The sequence below is a fragment of the Malaclemys terrapin genome, chromosome 1, assembly GCF_027887155.1.
Source record: "Malaclemys terrapin pileata isolate rMalTer1 chromosome 1, rMalTer1.hap1, whole genome shotgun sequence".
Taxonomy (NCBI): Eukaryota; Metazoa; Chordata; order Testudines; family Emydidae; genus Malaclemys; species Malaclemys terrapin.
The window spans coordinates 231,898,941-231,915,022 of NC_071505.1; the positions used below are offsets into that span (position 1 = coordinate 231,898,941).

At 39.5% G+C, this 16,082-nt stretch overlaps 1 protein-coding gene across 1 annotated transcript in view; it reads left to right on the top strand.

The window, feature by feature from the left end:
• The window catches only part of OCA2 (OCA2 melanosomal transmembrane protein), a 344,911-nt gene that overhangs the window by 303,926 nt on the left and 24,903 nt on the right, over positions 1-16,082 (top strand). The gene's annotated exons all lie outside the window — the stretch shown is intronic.

Genomic DNA, 16,082 nt, shown 5'->3' on the forward strand with positions numbered 1-16,082 from the left:
TGCTTAAAGGAGTAGGATTTATATTTTGTTTTCATTTTCAGTTTATTTTTGGTTATTTTAATTATAAATCTCCTTTAGTGACATAATGATAGATTTTATTCATTTTTTTTTAAATGTAGCCTGTTGGCTACGGGTGTGATGTCCTCTTTTAGTGGCTGGTCTATACACAGGATAAAAGCCTGCTAGTAGAACCTCCTAATAGTAGAACCTTCCTTTGCACAAGTTGTACAGGCCTGTGCTTTGGGGGCCTCAAAGCTCACTGATGTTTGTGTGAGTCTTTCCATTAACTTTTGTGGGCCCATGGATCTGGTTTCTAACAGTGAAGGTCCTATGTAGGGTTGCCAGGTGTCTGGTTTCCGACCGGAACAACTTGTTGAAAAGGGACCATGGCAGATCCCGTTAGTACTACTAAATGTTTGCTAAAAGTCCGGTCAGTGGTGGCGCAGGGTTAAGGTAAGCTCCCTGCGACTCCCAGAAGCGACTGGCATGTCCGGTTCCTAGCCGCAGAGGTGGCCACTGGGGCTCCGTGTGCTGACCCTGCCAATGAAAACTGCAGCCAATGGGAGCAGTGGGGGGAGATGGCTCACAGAGCCCCCTGGCCCCTCCATCTAGGAGTTGAATATGCCAGCCACTTCTGGGAGCCTCCTGGAGTAAGCGCCACCTGGCCGGAGCCGGCACCCCAAACCCCCTCCTGTACCCCAAACTCCTGCCCCAGTTTGGAACCCCATCCTGCACCCCAAGCCCCTCATCTCTGGCCCCACCCCAGAGCCCACATCCCCAGCTGGAGCCTTCACCCCCTTCCACACCCCAATCCCCTCCCCAATCCTGGTGAAAATGAGTGGGGGTGGGGGAATGGAGTGAGTGAGGGGTGAGGCCTTGAAGAAGGGGCAGGGCAGGGGCTGGGCCTCAGGGCGGGGCAGGGGATGGGGCAAGAGTGTTTGGTTTTGTGTGATTAGAAAATTGGCAACCCTAGGTTCTATGTCCATGAACAATACATGGATGGGAGTAGCCATTATATTTTGAAAGCATTGTATAATCACAATACAGACATTCCAGGCTGTGTGTGTTTTGGGATGGGATATCGCCACTGCCTTTGACCTTATGTCCAACACACCAGAAGTGTAGCAGTATTCCAGTATGATACATGGCCTGTCATGTCCTATTGCTTACGTTTGTTAGTAGTAGTAACATTCCGCTCCTGTCTGCCAAAGACACACACAGGCAGGATAGAGCTACATTTTTTTTTAACTTTAACTTTAAAACTTAAATATCTGCCACCCACAAAATTGTGCTTGTTTATAAAAAAAGAAGGCGGCTTTCTTTTTACAATTTTTTCAGGAGTAATGGTTTTGACAGACTGATTGTACCTCTCTTCACATCATGTTCATAACTTCTTTTTAATGGTGGCACTTTAACTGATGTCTCAAACTCCCTCTGTTGCAGGGTCTCCGAGCCTGAGCCTCTACACTGCAGTTTTATAACCCCATGAGCCTGAGTCAGCTGACTTTTTATTGCAGTGTAGACCAGCCCTAAGATGTGAGGGACCATAGTGTAAAGGTTAATTAGTCCTAGTGAATCTTGTATGTATAAACAATATTTACAGATTCTGTTTTGTCTGGCATACTGAGAGCAGCAAACCATAGTAGCAAAACTTAGGTATATCTGAAGTTGTGAAAAATTGTATTATGATTTTATCTGAGAAGTAGTTATAAAAAAGTTTTGGAAGGGATAGATACAATTGAGCTTCAGGCCATAAGACAACCTCTATTTAATGGAAGTTAGAAACTTTTCCTGTGGGTAGATTTAACATTACTGCCTGCAGTAGTTTCTTGCACCTTTCCCTGAAATATCTGGTACTGACCAATACTGGACTGAAATTTTTTAATGGAATACTGTTTGTGTGAAAGAGAGAGAGACAGTAACTTAGAGTAATTTATTGTAAATAATTATGTTATAGTTAATTAAAATGAATGCTTCTGAATTTTTAAATTAACATTTTGATTGAGAAGCAAGTAAATCAAACCCACATCTATCTTAAGATAATTTAGATGTGAAACCAGTTTAATGAAATGTTCAGATAATTGACTAATGCAGATTGTATTAAATAAGTAGGATTAAATGAATTGGTTTGTTTTTATTTTTGGATAGTGTAGGAACAAAAGAGATTGAATGTGCTATTTAAATACAGTTTATGTTCTAGACTAAACTTTTTGTACCAATAGTATCTTCAAATAATTTTTGATTTTGAATCTTTACCTAATAGTGAATATAAGGTTCCCATCATGTGCCCATTGACTTGGTTAAAACGTTTATCAGGTTAAAATAGAACAGTGAAAAATAAGCAATAAACCAGAGGGAAAAATGTTAATGTATAAACTGATGATAAATATATGAAGAACCCTATCAACTCAGTTTAAAGTTATTGCAACCCATTCATCTCTGCTGTATTTTCCTCCTACTCTTCCCCCACATCTGTTCCTCTAAATCTTCTCTCCTCTCTGCCCCGTATAGTCTTCTCCCTTTCTCATCTTCACATCTATTTCTGTGTCACTCCATTCCTTTAAAACACCCTTCCCTTTCTTCATTTGTATCTCTCCTTGAAAACTTATACCTTCCATAAAGCCTTTGTGACAATCCACAAAATAGACAATATAATACAATATTTAAGGCAGGACTCAGAAACAGCTGGTACACAGCTGCACTCTGTACTATCACTTCTCTGAAGCCATGACCCTGTGCTCCAGAATCTCAACTGTCATTTAAAAATAAAAAAGTCAGTCTCTATCTGTTGTGGTTGCAATAGATAGAAAACCTAAAAAATGTATGTATGTTTGTATATATGAGCCTGCAGATAACCTGGAACAACATTCATCATCTCAGTGAGGGGTTAACTCAGATGGCCAGTGATACTAATTTTAATGTCAGCATTGTTAATTGTTCCATTCCTCATGTAAGAGAGAAGACAAAGGGTCACGGATCTGTGTGAATTACTTTGAGGGAAGTCTCGTTTTGGTGCCACAAGTGGGTGGGAGATGCCACTACTTATTTTTTTACAGTCAATAGGAAACCAAGCCCAGGGAGCCTAGCAGAGCCTACATGCATGTTGCGCAAGCTGCATCAAGGGAACCAGGCTCCAGGAGCCTAGTGGAGCTCAAAGAGCTGCACAATTGTGTTGTGAACATCTGCACAGTCTGTGAGCAGTGTCTCATTTTGGTGATAAGTGGGTGGAACTTATTTTGTGGATAGAGCTTTGAAAAATACCACTAACTTCTCCCCAGCGCAATCTGACCCCTGGTTTAAGGAAACTGAAATTGACTACTTAGAGACAAGACCCTCTATGCCACCAGTGTGCCTCATATGTCTGGACTATGTTATCTATATCTGATTTGGAGACAATTTCTGCTATACAGTACATATAAGGAGTCTTGTAAAGTCAATGCGATCAGGATCTGACCCTTGGACTGCAAGATTGATGGGACAACAATCACATTATCTTTGTGTAGCCCAATTTACATATGTGTAGTCCAGTGCATGATAGCAACAGTCAGTGATTTTTTTCAGAGTAGCAGCTGTGTTAGTCTGTATCCACAAAAAGAACAGGAATCAGTCTCTAAGGTGCCACAAGTAGTCCTGTTCTTTTTGTCAATGATTTGTCCATTATAATTTTGTTAACTCAATTGTCAGGAAAAAGCTACATAATTGCTGTTCTTTTGTTTTATATATTATTTATATTATCATAATTCCCAGTTAAGATTGGGTTCCCACTGTGTAAACATATAGGTCCCTGCCCAGAAGATTCATAGTCTAATGAAAGACCAAACACAAGTGAGCATGTAAAGGAGCTGTCCCTGGTACTGTTGAGCGTGGTGTAGTGGAGCTATGAGCCCTGAAAGTCCTGCCTTTGTGGTGGATGAAGGGTCAGGAAAGCTAAACTAGCTCCCTGCATCCTGGGGCTGCTGCTTCTAAACTATCCTTCCTGGAGAATACTGGGGCCTTCTGAAAGGAAAATTTACCTTGGAAAGATCCATGGAGAACTGGGGGACTGCTGTGGCAACATGTTCACCAAGATCTGGTTCCTGTGGGTTTGACAAGGTCTCTCCTATTGCCTCTCGTTCTACTGCCAAGTCTTCCCTTCTTGCAGGATGGACTTAGTAGAGCTAGTCACAACTTGGAATTTCCATGTTGAAAATTGGAACAAAACCAAATATTTTAGAAATTTCCCATGATGCAGTTTTTTTAAAAAATTGGTTTGTATTTAATTTTATTTTTTGTTTCCTCTCCCCCTCCATTTTCATATTTGTATTATTTTGATATTATTTCAGGACTTGTCAGTAGTAGTGCCTATTATGCACTGTCATAATGTAACACAATGTAGCTGACATCAAAGTGTCTTCTTTATGAAATGACAGCTGACACTCAAACAGGAGACACTTTGGTGTAGAAAAGAAGATAAGATATTTCAATCATTATGAAATAGCAGTTGCCCTTAATGATTTCAAAAATAAAATACAATTTCAACTATTGTCATATTGACATGTCATGAAATAATGTAAAAATAATAAAAATACAGTAACGATGAAAAATCCACAAAACAAAATAAAATTTGAAATTTCAAAATTCCTAAATGAAATTGACATTCTGAAACAAATTTTCATTCCAAAATGAAATTTCAAAATTCACTGAAATGAAAATGTTCTTACATGATTGTTTCATTTCAAAATAACTGTTTTTTCTTGGCAGGAATTTTTTTCAAAAGGCTTTTATTTTGATGACAACAGCATTTGTTTTTTTTAAAAAATGTTTTGATGAAAAAATTCTGACCAGCTCTAGAACTTAGTCTAAGGAACCAATGTTTTTTAGTTAAGTTAGTATTAACTGTATCCTGGAACCAAATTTTTAGTGACTTTAACCTGACCTCTAGATTTGTACGCCCAAATTTGAATTAGCAATTTTTTGAATACCTAACTTTGAACACCTCAAAAAAAAAAAAAAAAAGAATTTGAACACACAAATTGGGTAGTTAGATGGCTGACCAGGGGAATGCTATTTTCATGTGGAAAAAATTGCACTTTTGAAAATGTGTCCAGTGGTATTTAGAGGATGAAGAGGAAGAATCTGATTTGCTTCTGCATTTCCCATTGGAAATTATTGACAGCATTCTCTGACAGGAGCTACTGACCTTCACTGATTGTACATCTGGATATGTTTTTTCACTGGGCATGTTTCCACATCAAATCTCTTGTCCAGATGGAGATACTAAAAAATACTTTCTCTTTTCTTCTTTTCTGCACATTATTTTTTTGACTTCCAATACAATACTTTAAAAAAGTAATTGTTGTAAATATCAAGCTAAATAAGAATTAATTCTACTCAAGCTACCCAGAATTTCATGGAGGAAAGGTCCATCGATGGCTATTAGCCAGGATGGGTAGGGATGCAAAAGCATGCTCTAGAGTGTCCCTAGCCTCCGTTTGCCAGAAGCTGGGAATGGGAAACAGGGGATGGATCACTTGATGATTACCTGTTCTGTTCATTCCCTCTGATGCACCTGGCATTGACCACTGTTGGAAGACAGGATACTGGGCTAGATGGACCATTGGTCTGACCCCGTATGGCCATTCTTATGTTCTTAATTAAAGTACATCCCTCTGGCCTTGATCATGAATCCCTCTGGCCTTGATCATGAATACCTTATGCATCCCAAAATTATATTGATGTCAATGGGAATTTTGGGTGCACAATGAATGCAAATGTGGGTCTCCTTAAGTTATACGTGGACACTTCCTCCCCTTGTAAAATGTTCTTCCCTCATTCCCGTAATAGTCCTAAAGCTTTAAACATAGACTTTGAAAAAGGAGTACCTAGTTTGGCTCTTAAGTCCACATTTAAATTCCTAGATAAGAGCCTTAATTTTCAAAAATGTTGGGCCACTGACTGTACTTATGAAAATTAGGTCACGTGTTTAAGCAATCAAATATGGACTTAGGAGTAGACCTTGGCGGTTCCAAAAATAAAATAAAATAAAATAAATTTGGTTCAGATCAAATCAAATCTGAAAATTCTGAAAAATTTTAGCAAATCAAAACAATCAACAAAAATGTGTTGGGGTTTTTTATTGGGGGAATCAAACAATATGTTTTGTTCATCCAAGGAGGAGGCGATGGTGGTGCTTGCCTTGTAACTTTCAGCCCAGTGGCTAGGACTCTCACTTGTGGCATGGGAGACCCAACTTCAGTTCTCCCCTTAGCCTGGTGTAGAAAAGAGATCTAAACTTATATAAAATACTTGACAAGTCATTGGGCCAGAGAAAGCGTGTGAGAATGACTCTATAGTCTGGTGGGTAGGCCATTTACCAGGAAGATGGGAGCTGCAAGTTTAAGTCCCTGCTTTGACTATTTCTACACAGTGGAACAGCTTCAGTTGGAGAGATTGAGAGAGACCTACTTTAGAATATCCTTTAGCCCAGTGGTTATGGCACTCTCCTGCAAAGTAGGAGACCCAAGTTCAAATATCTGCTCCACAGCAGATAGAGGGGGGAATTGAATCTGCATGTCCTACATCCTGAGTGAATGCCCTAACCACTGGAATAAAAGGAAATGGGGACAACCTCCTCCAGATATTTTGTGAATAGTGTCTAAGCACCACCAAAAAATTTGTCCACAATATTTCACCCAGCTCAGTTTAGGAGTCTAATTTTAGGCACCCAATAGGCAAATCTTGCCTTTAAATATTAATGAATCTATCTATGTAGAATTGCGTGTTTTGTTAAAAGTAGTTGAAAGATTTTTGTTGGCAGCAATCAGTTACTGTTGAAGATAATTAGAAACTTTTATATGGAGAGTATTCTTGTTAATATTAGTACTGTGAACATGCCAATACTTGTCACAAGCCCCATGACACACAGAAGCATGACATTTGTTCAGAGGAGAATAAATTATGTCTTTACATTCATCCAGCTGTGTATTCTTATGCTAGAGTCTTTAGTGTGATTAATCACATGGCCATTTCACATTAGAACTGTCAAGAACCCTCTTAGTGCAAGAATAATAAATTAAATGCAGTCTAGTTATTGCTCATGGCTCTCCTGCTGTGAACTCTATTTTTCCCCTTTCCCTTTTCCTTTCCCATTTCCTGGGCTTGTTGCAAATACTTCAAGAGACACATACCGCTGTGGACTTACATTGGGACACCTCCCTGGACCTCCTAGATGCTAAGGTTTATAAAACCTACAACCAGTAGAAGTATTTCCATATAATTTTAACATCCACTTAAAACAAAAGCTTTTATGCAAATAAAAAGCCCCCTGGAGAATCTGAAACCCAAACAATGCAGCACTAAGACCTACAGTGGATTTTCAAAGACACCAGAGGGAGGAAGTAGGCACCCAACCCACATTGAAAGTCAAAATCAGTGGAAGTTCTAGGCCTGATTCCCCATTGTGTCTTTCACAATTTCACTCTTATATATGAAACTGTCTTAAACAAAAGGGATGCTGAATTCATTGGTTTTCATTATCCAAACTGAGAGAGAGGCCAGAAATATGTAAACAAAAGTTCAGTTGCTTCAATTGCTTATACACATACTTAATTTTAAGCACTAGAAGAGTCCCAATGAAGTCAATACACACTTTGCTGGATTGGGACCAGATAGCCTAATCAGTGATGAATAAATTGAATTTTAAAGATATTTTATGTTTTAATAATATAGAGTATATTAGTAATATTAGAAAATGTTTTTGCACTGCCAGTGTTAAAGGGTTTGTTCAATAGCATTTTAATTTTATGACCGAGCTATGTTCCAACAGAACAATGAAATTATCAGCCAATAAGAAGAGCTCTTCATTCTTATCCTCATTTAACAGTTTGCCTCTGTCCTATTTTTATGTGTGCTAACACTGACGTTTACTGGTGAACATCATGTGGTGAAGCAATTTTGCATTTTATTACTGATGATTTGCAGAGTTTGTCTAGCCAGTTAGTCCAAATTTTTAAGAATGGCACCTTAAAGTGTACTCCAACTGGAAATTTTCATGATAATATTGGCGTAGGAAATGAATGTTTTGATATCAAGGTGTCAGGTGATCCTATTTGTTATAAAACTGGTAGTCCAGAATGGAACGAAGTGTTATTTCTATAACTTGTGATAGCAACAATTCATCTTATTTACTTGGCCAACTTTGAAAAAAAGGGTATTCTAGAGGATCTAATGGAGTGATTCATGTATCTGTAGATCAACTTTACTTTGCTGCTCAAACTTGGCATCTGTTTCTTAATATATTTTATCCAAATGAATTGGAAGACTACTGCATATATTATACAGCTGCTTTGTCCACAGGAAAAAAGGGAATAATTTGGTAGCATATTATTAATGTATTTTTGCAGTAGTTTTGTGAAGTACAATGAATTGCTGTTTTTATGAGTAAGATTTTTGTCTATTATTTTCCTATGTACTTTTCACAATCTGAGTTCCTTACTGCAGAAAATTATATTGTAATGGAGCAGTAGCACCACTAGAATTAAGGCTGTGACTAGCTTACTGTTTAACAGCTGATTTTTCTAAGTTTGATAAAGTGCACGTGGTTACTTAGATTGACTTGAAAACTGCTATGCCTCATTGAGATCTACAGTAGGGTTAGCGGTCCAGTGAAGGTTGTCTATAATGCCTTGTCCTCTTCCAGAATGTTGAGTGAACCTATATTTAAACCTCAAAAACTCCAGGAAATAATAAGTTAAGATAAAACAAACTTGACCCCCTGAAAATTAGGAAATAGAGTTAAAGTATACAACACCTATGATGCATAGGAAAAGCCCAAGTATCCAGTAGGAGAGCTGAGCTTAGAATGGCAGTAGTTCAGTTTGACAGTATTAGATTAAATAGACCCTTACAATTTCTAGAAGTACAAGAGACTAGTATGGTGGTCTGTCCCCAACAGTGTCCTCAAAGAGTTGCCATTCTCTCCTCCAATTCTCTCCCTGGTTATAGAAACATAAGCTTCAGATCTGGGTTTGGTGGCTCACTTGGGTCTCTTGAAAGCTCATGGCCTATGGAATCCAAAGGAAACCAGGCTACATATTTATCTTTTGGAATTGAAGGCTATCAGACCCTATGGCTACATTAAGAAGAACAGGAGTACTTGTGGCACCTTAGAGACTAACAGATTTATTAGAGCATAAGCTTTCGTGGACTACAGCCCACTTCTTTGGATGCATATAGAATGGAACATATATTGAGGAGATATATATACACACATACAGAGAGCATAAACAGGTGGGAGTTGTCTTACCAACTTATTCAAACCATAAGGACTGGGAATGGCTGAGCCATTACAAACATTGAATCTATCTCCCCTTGTAAGTATGCTCACACTTCTTATCAAACTGTCTGTACTGGGCTATCTTGATTATCACTTCAAAAGTTTTTTTTTTTCCTCTTAATTAATTGGCCTCTCAGAGTTGGTAAGACAACTCCCACCTGTTTATGCTCTCTGTATGTGTGTGTATATATATCTCCTCAATGTATGTTCCATTCTATATGCATCCGAAGAAGTGGGCTGTAGTCCACGAAAGCTTATGCTCTAATAAATTTGTTAGTCTCTAAGGTGCCACAAGTACTCCTGTTCTTCTTTTTGTGGATACAGACTAACACGGCTGCTACTCTGAAACCTATGGCTACATTGTTGAACTAGATGACCTCCTGAGGTCCCTTCCAACCCTGATATTCTATGATTGTTTTTCCACAAGTGAGAAAACATAAGTAAATACAGATGATGATTGATTGACATGGCAGCACATCAAAGAGAGGCTTGCACCACAACAATATGCCATAATGCTGCTGGTAGCAGTGCGGAGAGGGAAAGAGTTTTGAGGGTAGCTGTGCACATGATAAATAAAATACTCCAGTTGAGACAGGTTGGATCATTTCAGACTCTCATGTGATCCCTATAGCTTGAGGATTTTACAGAGGCTAAGGCCACACGGAAGGTAGATGTTTATCTTCAAGACACTTATGTATGTCTGCCAGCACAGACTGGCTACTAAAATGGCAATTCAAGAAGGATTTATGGAATTTTCAAATAGCTTTACTTTGTATTAGATGTCCCCTATCCAGCTTGTACCCTAAATAGGTATGTTCATAGTGACAACTTGTGTAAGAGACAGCTTTGGGGGCAAGACCTCTGGGCAGTAGGAGGCAAAAAGCTAGTTGAAGACAATCAGAAGGAGGATAACATAGAACACCCTTTTTCGACTTAGGCTAAATCTCCCCTGCCTAAATGTTTTTTTTTTTTAATTACAAGATAGTTGACTTGCTGTAAACGCCTAGAGGAGATAAGGACCAGGCAGTTTTTATTGCATGTACCTAGGTGTGAACGCGCCTAACTAAATCATGATAAAAACTATAGAACCTTGTCTCACTAGGATAGTACAGTGAGATAGACAACCCACAGAAGTTCTCACTGTAAAACCCCCACCTTTTTTTGCAGTGAAGACATAGCGTTAGTGTCCGTAACATGCTCCGTGCTGAAAACCAGCCAGTAACGTTGTCTTACCAGAACACGCATTGCTTTTTTGTGGGCTTCTGCTTTTAAAAAAATGTATAACAAGTATTTATTTATCACTTTAGCTTTATACAGCACTTTATGCACTGAGAAAGAAAGAGAGACAAGTTCCCTGCTCCAGAGACCTTCAGTCTAAACAAGGCAAGACAAAGGCAGGGTGTAGGACAACAGTTCATAAGAGAAAGGAAAGAGAGAGAGAAAGAGGGCTTGAAAAGGAAAGCTTGAAGGAGGGAGTTGAAGAAATTGAGAGAGGGGCTCATGGCAAGTGAGGACAGGGAGACTTCTCGTTGACTTTAATTTAGTTATGTGCTTGTTAGTGAGTGGGGGCATGCACAGGGATAGAGAGTAGCTTTAGTGCCAACTGATTCTCTTGATTTACTTGCCAGAGTGCCAGTGAATATACCAGGTTTGTCTGTCTCTCTGAAACTGCATATCATGTGTATCCAAAGAAGAGATCTGTGCAACTCGAAAGTGTATGTCTTTCACCAACAGAAGTTGATTCAGTAAAAGATGTTACCCACCCACCTGGTCTCTTTAATATCCTGGGACCAAAAGGGCTACAACAACATTGCAAATATCATATGTTTTGATAGCCAAACCATGTATGTATTCTGCTACTACATAAAGAATGATCATTATAGGCTGAGGATGGCCCTGTTTTTCCATCACTTTACATATTACACATGTGATCTGTCACACAAAATCCCTTTATTCTCTGAAAAATATTTTCTATTTATTTTGATTTAATGTATTACAAGGCACCTATCCCAGGCTCTAGGTGCCCTGGAAGTCATTAGGAACACAATCCATAACAACAATAATAGTAACGAACTGCACGCTAGTGGAAAAGGGCAGCTAATCTGCTAATGCTGCTGTCAGAGCGGATTATGCACTAGTTTGCTATTTATTTATCCTATGACTGGTTTGAGTTCAATCCCTAGTTCTCAGTCTGCAAATATTTGCTATACGCATTGGCCTTGATTATATAATGGGCACTACACAGACAGAAGACTACACTCCAGGGAATTGCATGGACTTCACTGCAGGACAGGGGTTGTTATTGCTAACCGATTAATCAATCTGGTTTGACTTTTGAGGGCCTGACAGGGGCTTCTGTCTAAATCTGCTGCTGCTGGCAGATCTTGCTATGCTGTGGTTTCCTTATTAGATATATTCCTACAACCTCCTATAAGCAGTTTCCTAATCTTGGTCTTATTCACCAGTGCTTTGGTGCACACATTGTTTGTTTTTTATTATTAGTCGAGAACTAGGATGAGATGTCTGTATAACTATATATTTTGCTGCTAGAATTTTTTTAGTATGTTCTTATATTCTATTTCTTCTTTGGTACACACCTTGCCACCAATCCTGGAAGCAATAATGATGTAAGGGAGCACTTTTGGGGGAGGTCCACAAGATGATGTTATTTACAGGAATAGGGTATTATCTGTTTGAACACTTGAAGCCCTCTAATGGTGCTCACACTGTTTTGTGAAAAGCTGGTTAAAAAATTTTCTTTGGAACAGTTGAAAAATGCAGTTCTAATTCAATTGAAATGTTTTGTGGGACTGTGTCGATTTTGATGTTATTTTGTTGTAAATTGTTTCAATAGTGTGATTTTGATTCATTTTGTTTGGACTTTTATATTACATTAAAGTATTAGTTTAATATACTTATATGTGGTGTATTTAATATTGTGCATATAAATATTAACATATTAAATACAATACAAGTCAAAATAAGTTGAAACCACACTTAAAATATTTCAATACTATCTTCAGGGGTATCAAATTCATTCATATGGTGGGCCTGACCCTGCCACTTGGTGTGGATTACCTTAATCAAAAGTTATTAAAATAGATATAGATAAAGATAAACCACATTGGTAATTACTTACATTGATTTAGATTTTAGTGACTGCTACTGCTGCTCCCCGATACCTGGTATCTCTTAGTGCTCCTAAGCAAATGCCATTTCCCTTCACTTGGACACATACCAGCTTCTGTCAGACTCATGTCTCTCCAAAGCCTCTTAAACATGATCAAGTGGTCCTACACCTGTGTGCGAGGTTCGCTGGATTGCTGTGCTAGAGTCTGGATGACAACAGTGTGATTTGTAGTGCGACTAGTGTGTTGCACACTAACTGCCCCGAGTAAACCCTGATGATACACGCTAAATGTTCCTTAGTTTGCACTGATGTGTTATGGTTTGTAACAGGACTTCATCAATGCCTACTAGCAGGATCTACATGGGACAGTTGTAATGCAGACTCCGGGATCATGTAGACAAGTTCAAAGATTCATGGGATGTCCAAAGGCTGAATGGAACTGTTCTATGGGCTGGATCCAGCCCACAGGCCATACATTTGACACCTCTCTTCTAATGAATGTTTTTTCAGTTTTTGTTTTGAGGGAAATTTAAAAATTTCAGCTTTTTGTTCTGATTTGGAACTATTTTTTTCTGTAGTTTCAGAATTTCCTGCAGAACAGAAATTCCAGTCCCTGACCAGCTCTGTTTTCAGATTTGCCAGAAATCAGTCAAAATAGCACTATGTATATAGATAGGCCTTGCATATTTGTGTGTAGTTAGTAAACCCAGCTGTGCCTATGTGGTTTCTTTGTATTCTTGTTATCAAGGAAAGAGGAAAAGATGCAAGAGCTGTGCATAGGAGAGGTTTGGCAGCTGGGTCATGGGCTGGAAGGGAAAAGATTGTTCCTTCTTGCATCCCTTACTTTGCCAATCAATGCCTGTCAGCATTTATGCAGATTTGACTTTATGGATTGGCCCAATGCAGACCTTTAGAGAAACAGGGCAATGTGTCAAGATGTGACAGGCCAACTGCTTTTTAGGTGCATACACACTCAACCAAAACTGCGAGCAATTTCACTTGCGGAACTGGCAGACAAATCCTTCTGGTGACCAACCTGGGACTTATTGTGTAGAAACTCTACAAAAACTGGAACAAAACATTGTAAAGGCAATGGAACAAATCCTGAAAATAGCAATATTCCCAGTTTTCAGGGGCCCTAGACATGATAGACTGTACGCTGTACTTATTCATGACAGCAGTAAGTGCTGCTTCTGAGCATGCTCTCTTAGCACTCCTTCAAGCCATTCTGCCTTCCTCAGCTCAACATAGGCATAATACCTCAGGCTATGTCTACACAATCACTACAGCTCCACAGGCTCCTATCCTGATCTATACTACCCAGTACTACTCCAGTGGAAAAGCCAATATGCGGCTTTATGTTTTTAAACATTTTGTTAAAATTTTTTGTTTGGAGGTGCAAGCAGCAGGACAGACTAGCTGCCTGAGTAAGTAACTAGGTGGGACCACATTAGGGGCAGCTAGGTTTTGCTGTGTTCACTCAATCAAAGCTAGCGATGTTTCTCTACCCAAGCTGGAAATTACACCTCCAACTTGAAGTGAAGATGTATCTGCAGAAAGATGGATGAGTGGAAACTAATTTACTGTTATTAGCTCAATTTAATGAAATGATTTTATTTTTACTAAGACTGATTCTGCCTACTTTAAAAAAAAAACAGGCTGGATTTTCAAAAGCACTCCGCATTGGCTCAACTCTGCTCCCACTGATGTCAACAGAAGTTTTCCTAGTGGCAACAGAATTAGGCCAGTTCTGAGTCTTTTTGAAAATCCCAACCAGCATGTATCACTCTGAAATGTTTAGGCAGTTTACAAGAATAAACAAATGAAGGCCTGATAGTGATAAAGTTGAGCTGGAAAAAATGCAGCTGTGCCAAGGTTCAGTGATATTTCCAAAGTTCTGGTACTGAGGAGCATTTGACTCACCTCTTCCTGTGGAAAGAAACACTTCTTCTTAATACAGGCATCAGGTTGTGTTCTGTCACTTTATACGCTGTAGGATTACATCCAGTGCCTCTCTGTTGCTTTGGTAATGTGACATAACCCAGGAGGTGCTATGACAACTCTAATAAAATAAATTGTCTTTTGCCAGAGGAAGCAGTACCTTGCTGGTAGGAAATTACCAGGGCTGCTTACAAAGCAGCAAGTGTCTCTTTGGGCAGCCACCCAAAATGTATTGGTTAATTTACCACTATCTGTAGTCTGTCAGTGTTTTTACTTTAATTTGCATTTGTTGCAGTCTTATATATCCTCTGTCTTTACACTATTTTTCAAATTGTAATATAGTCCACAGAAACATGCATTATTGAAGATGATCTTTGGATATTAATTCATTGTAATTCATTGAAACAGAAATTCAATTGCTCTGTCCATGGAAGTTACCTGTTGGTCCCTTAGGTTAGAATGTTATGTTGTAACTAAATTGATCTGATTTCCAGTTAAGAGCAAAAAGAACTGTCAACAATGACTGTCTGGCTTGATTCTTTGCATATTACTAAATATGTTAGAGATCTTCTTTCCATAATCTTTCAGTTTATTGAGACGTTCAGATCGCTGCTTCTTTTCTTGCCCTTGGGAGCACATTGTATTTTGATTGTATTAGTGCACAGTGGGATTACATTGTAAGGGCTCCGTATCATTGATATTTATATGTTCATATCTAGGGCATAATAAAGCTAATGCCCAGAGCATTGCGAACTATTCTAGACAGGAGAAGTTACAGATAGGGTGACCACCGCCAGCTTTTTTGCTGCCCTAGGTGGCGGAAGGTCCCGCCCCCGAAATGCCGCCCCCGACAGAGGCGGCAGAAGGTCCCGCCCCCGAAAGCTGCCTCCGATGGAGGCGGCAGAAGGTCCCACCCCCGAAATACCGCCGACGACCGGGGCGGCTGAAGATCCAGCCACCGTGGTCACCGCCCCCCAAATGTTAGTGCCCTAGGCGACCGCCTAGGTCGCCTAATGGGTTGCGCCGGCCCTGGATAGGGCCATGATTTTGCTGGCAAGTGTTGAGTGGGGCAGAGCCACTGCCTGATTTCCATCTTGCTCCATTTGGCGAGGCAAGCAGTTGATGAACTTGCACTCCAGGATGGTCATTATGCTTGAGTCTTTATACCATTCCCCACTCTCCATGTATCCATGCAATGTGAGGTGTAAGCTGGTCCTAAAGGAACACACAGAAAAGGCTTACCAAAAAGCTTTATCATAGTTGCAATAAACACGGAGATCATGGTGAGAAGAACTCTAAAACATGCTGTAACATGTAAAGCGTCAGGCTAGGTATTCACTACCCAGGTGTAACAGAACATGTGTTCTTTAGCATATAATAGGAGTTCTGGAGTTCCCACTGAGAAATGGTGCCTCTACACCACTCCTAATGTGGGTAGTGTGTTACCAGTTTTGCCCGTTACTTTGGGATATGCTCATTTATTAGGGTTACTCTTCTGAGGGGGAGGAGGGTCTGTAATTCTATTAATGTACTGCTTGTGTCACTTGTGTTTTCATATGGAGCTCTACTTTTCCCTTTTGCAAGTCCCCTCCCAATGGAGCTATCCTGCAGGACCTAGGTTCCCCAGGGCTGGGTTCCTCCAGCCGCAGAGAACACACACACACACACCTGAGTGGACCAGGTCAATCAGCTCTTTCA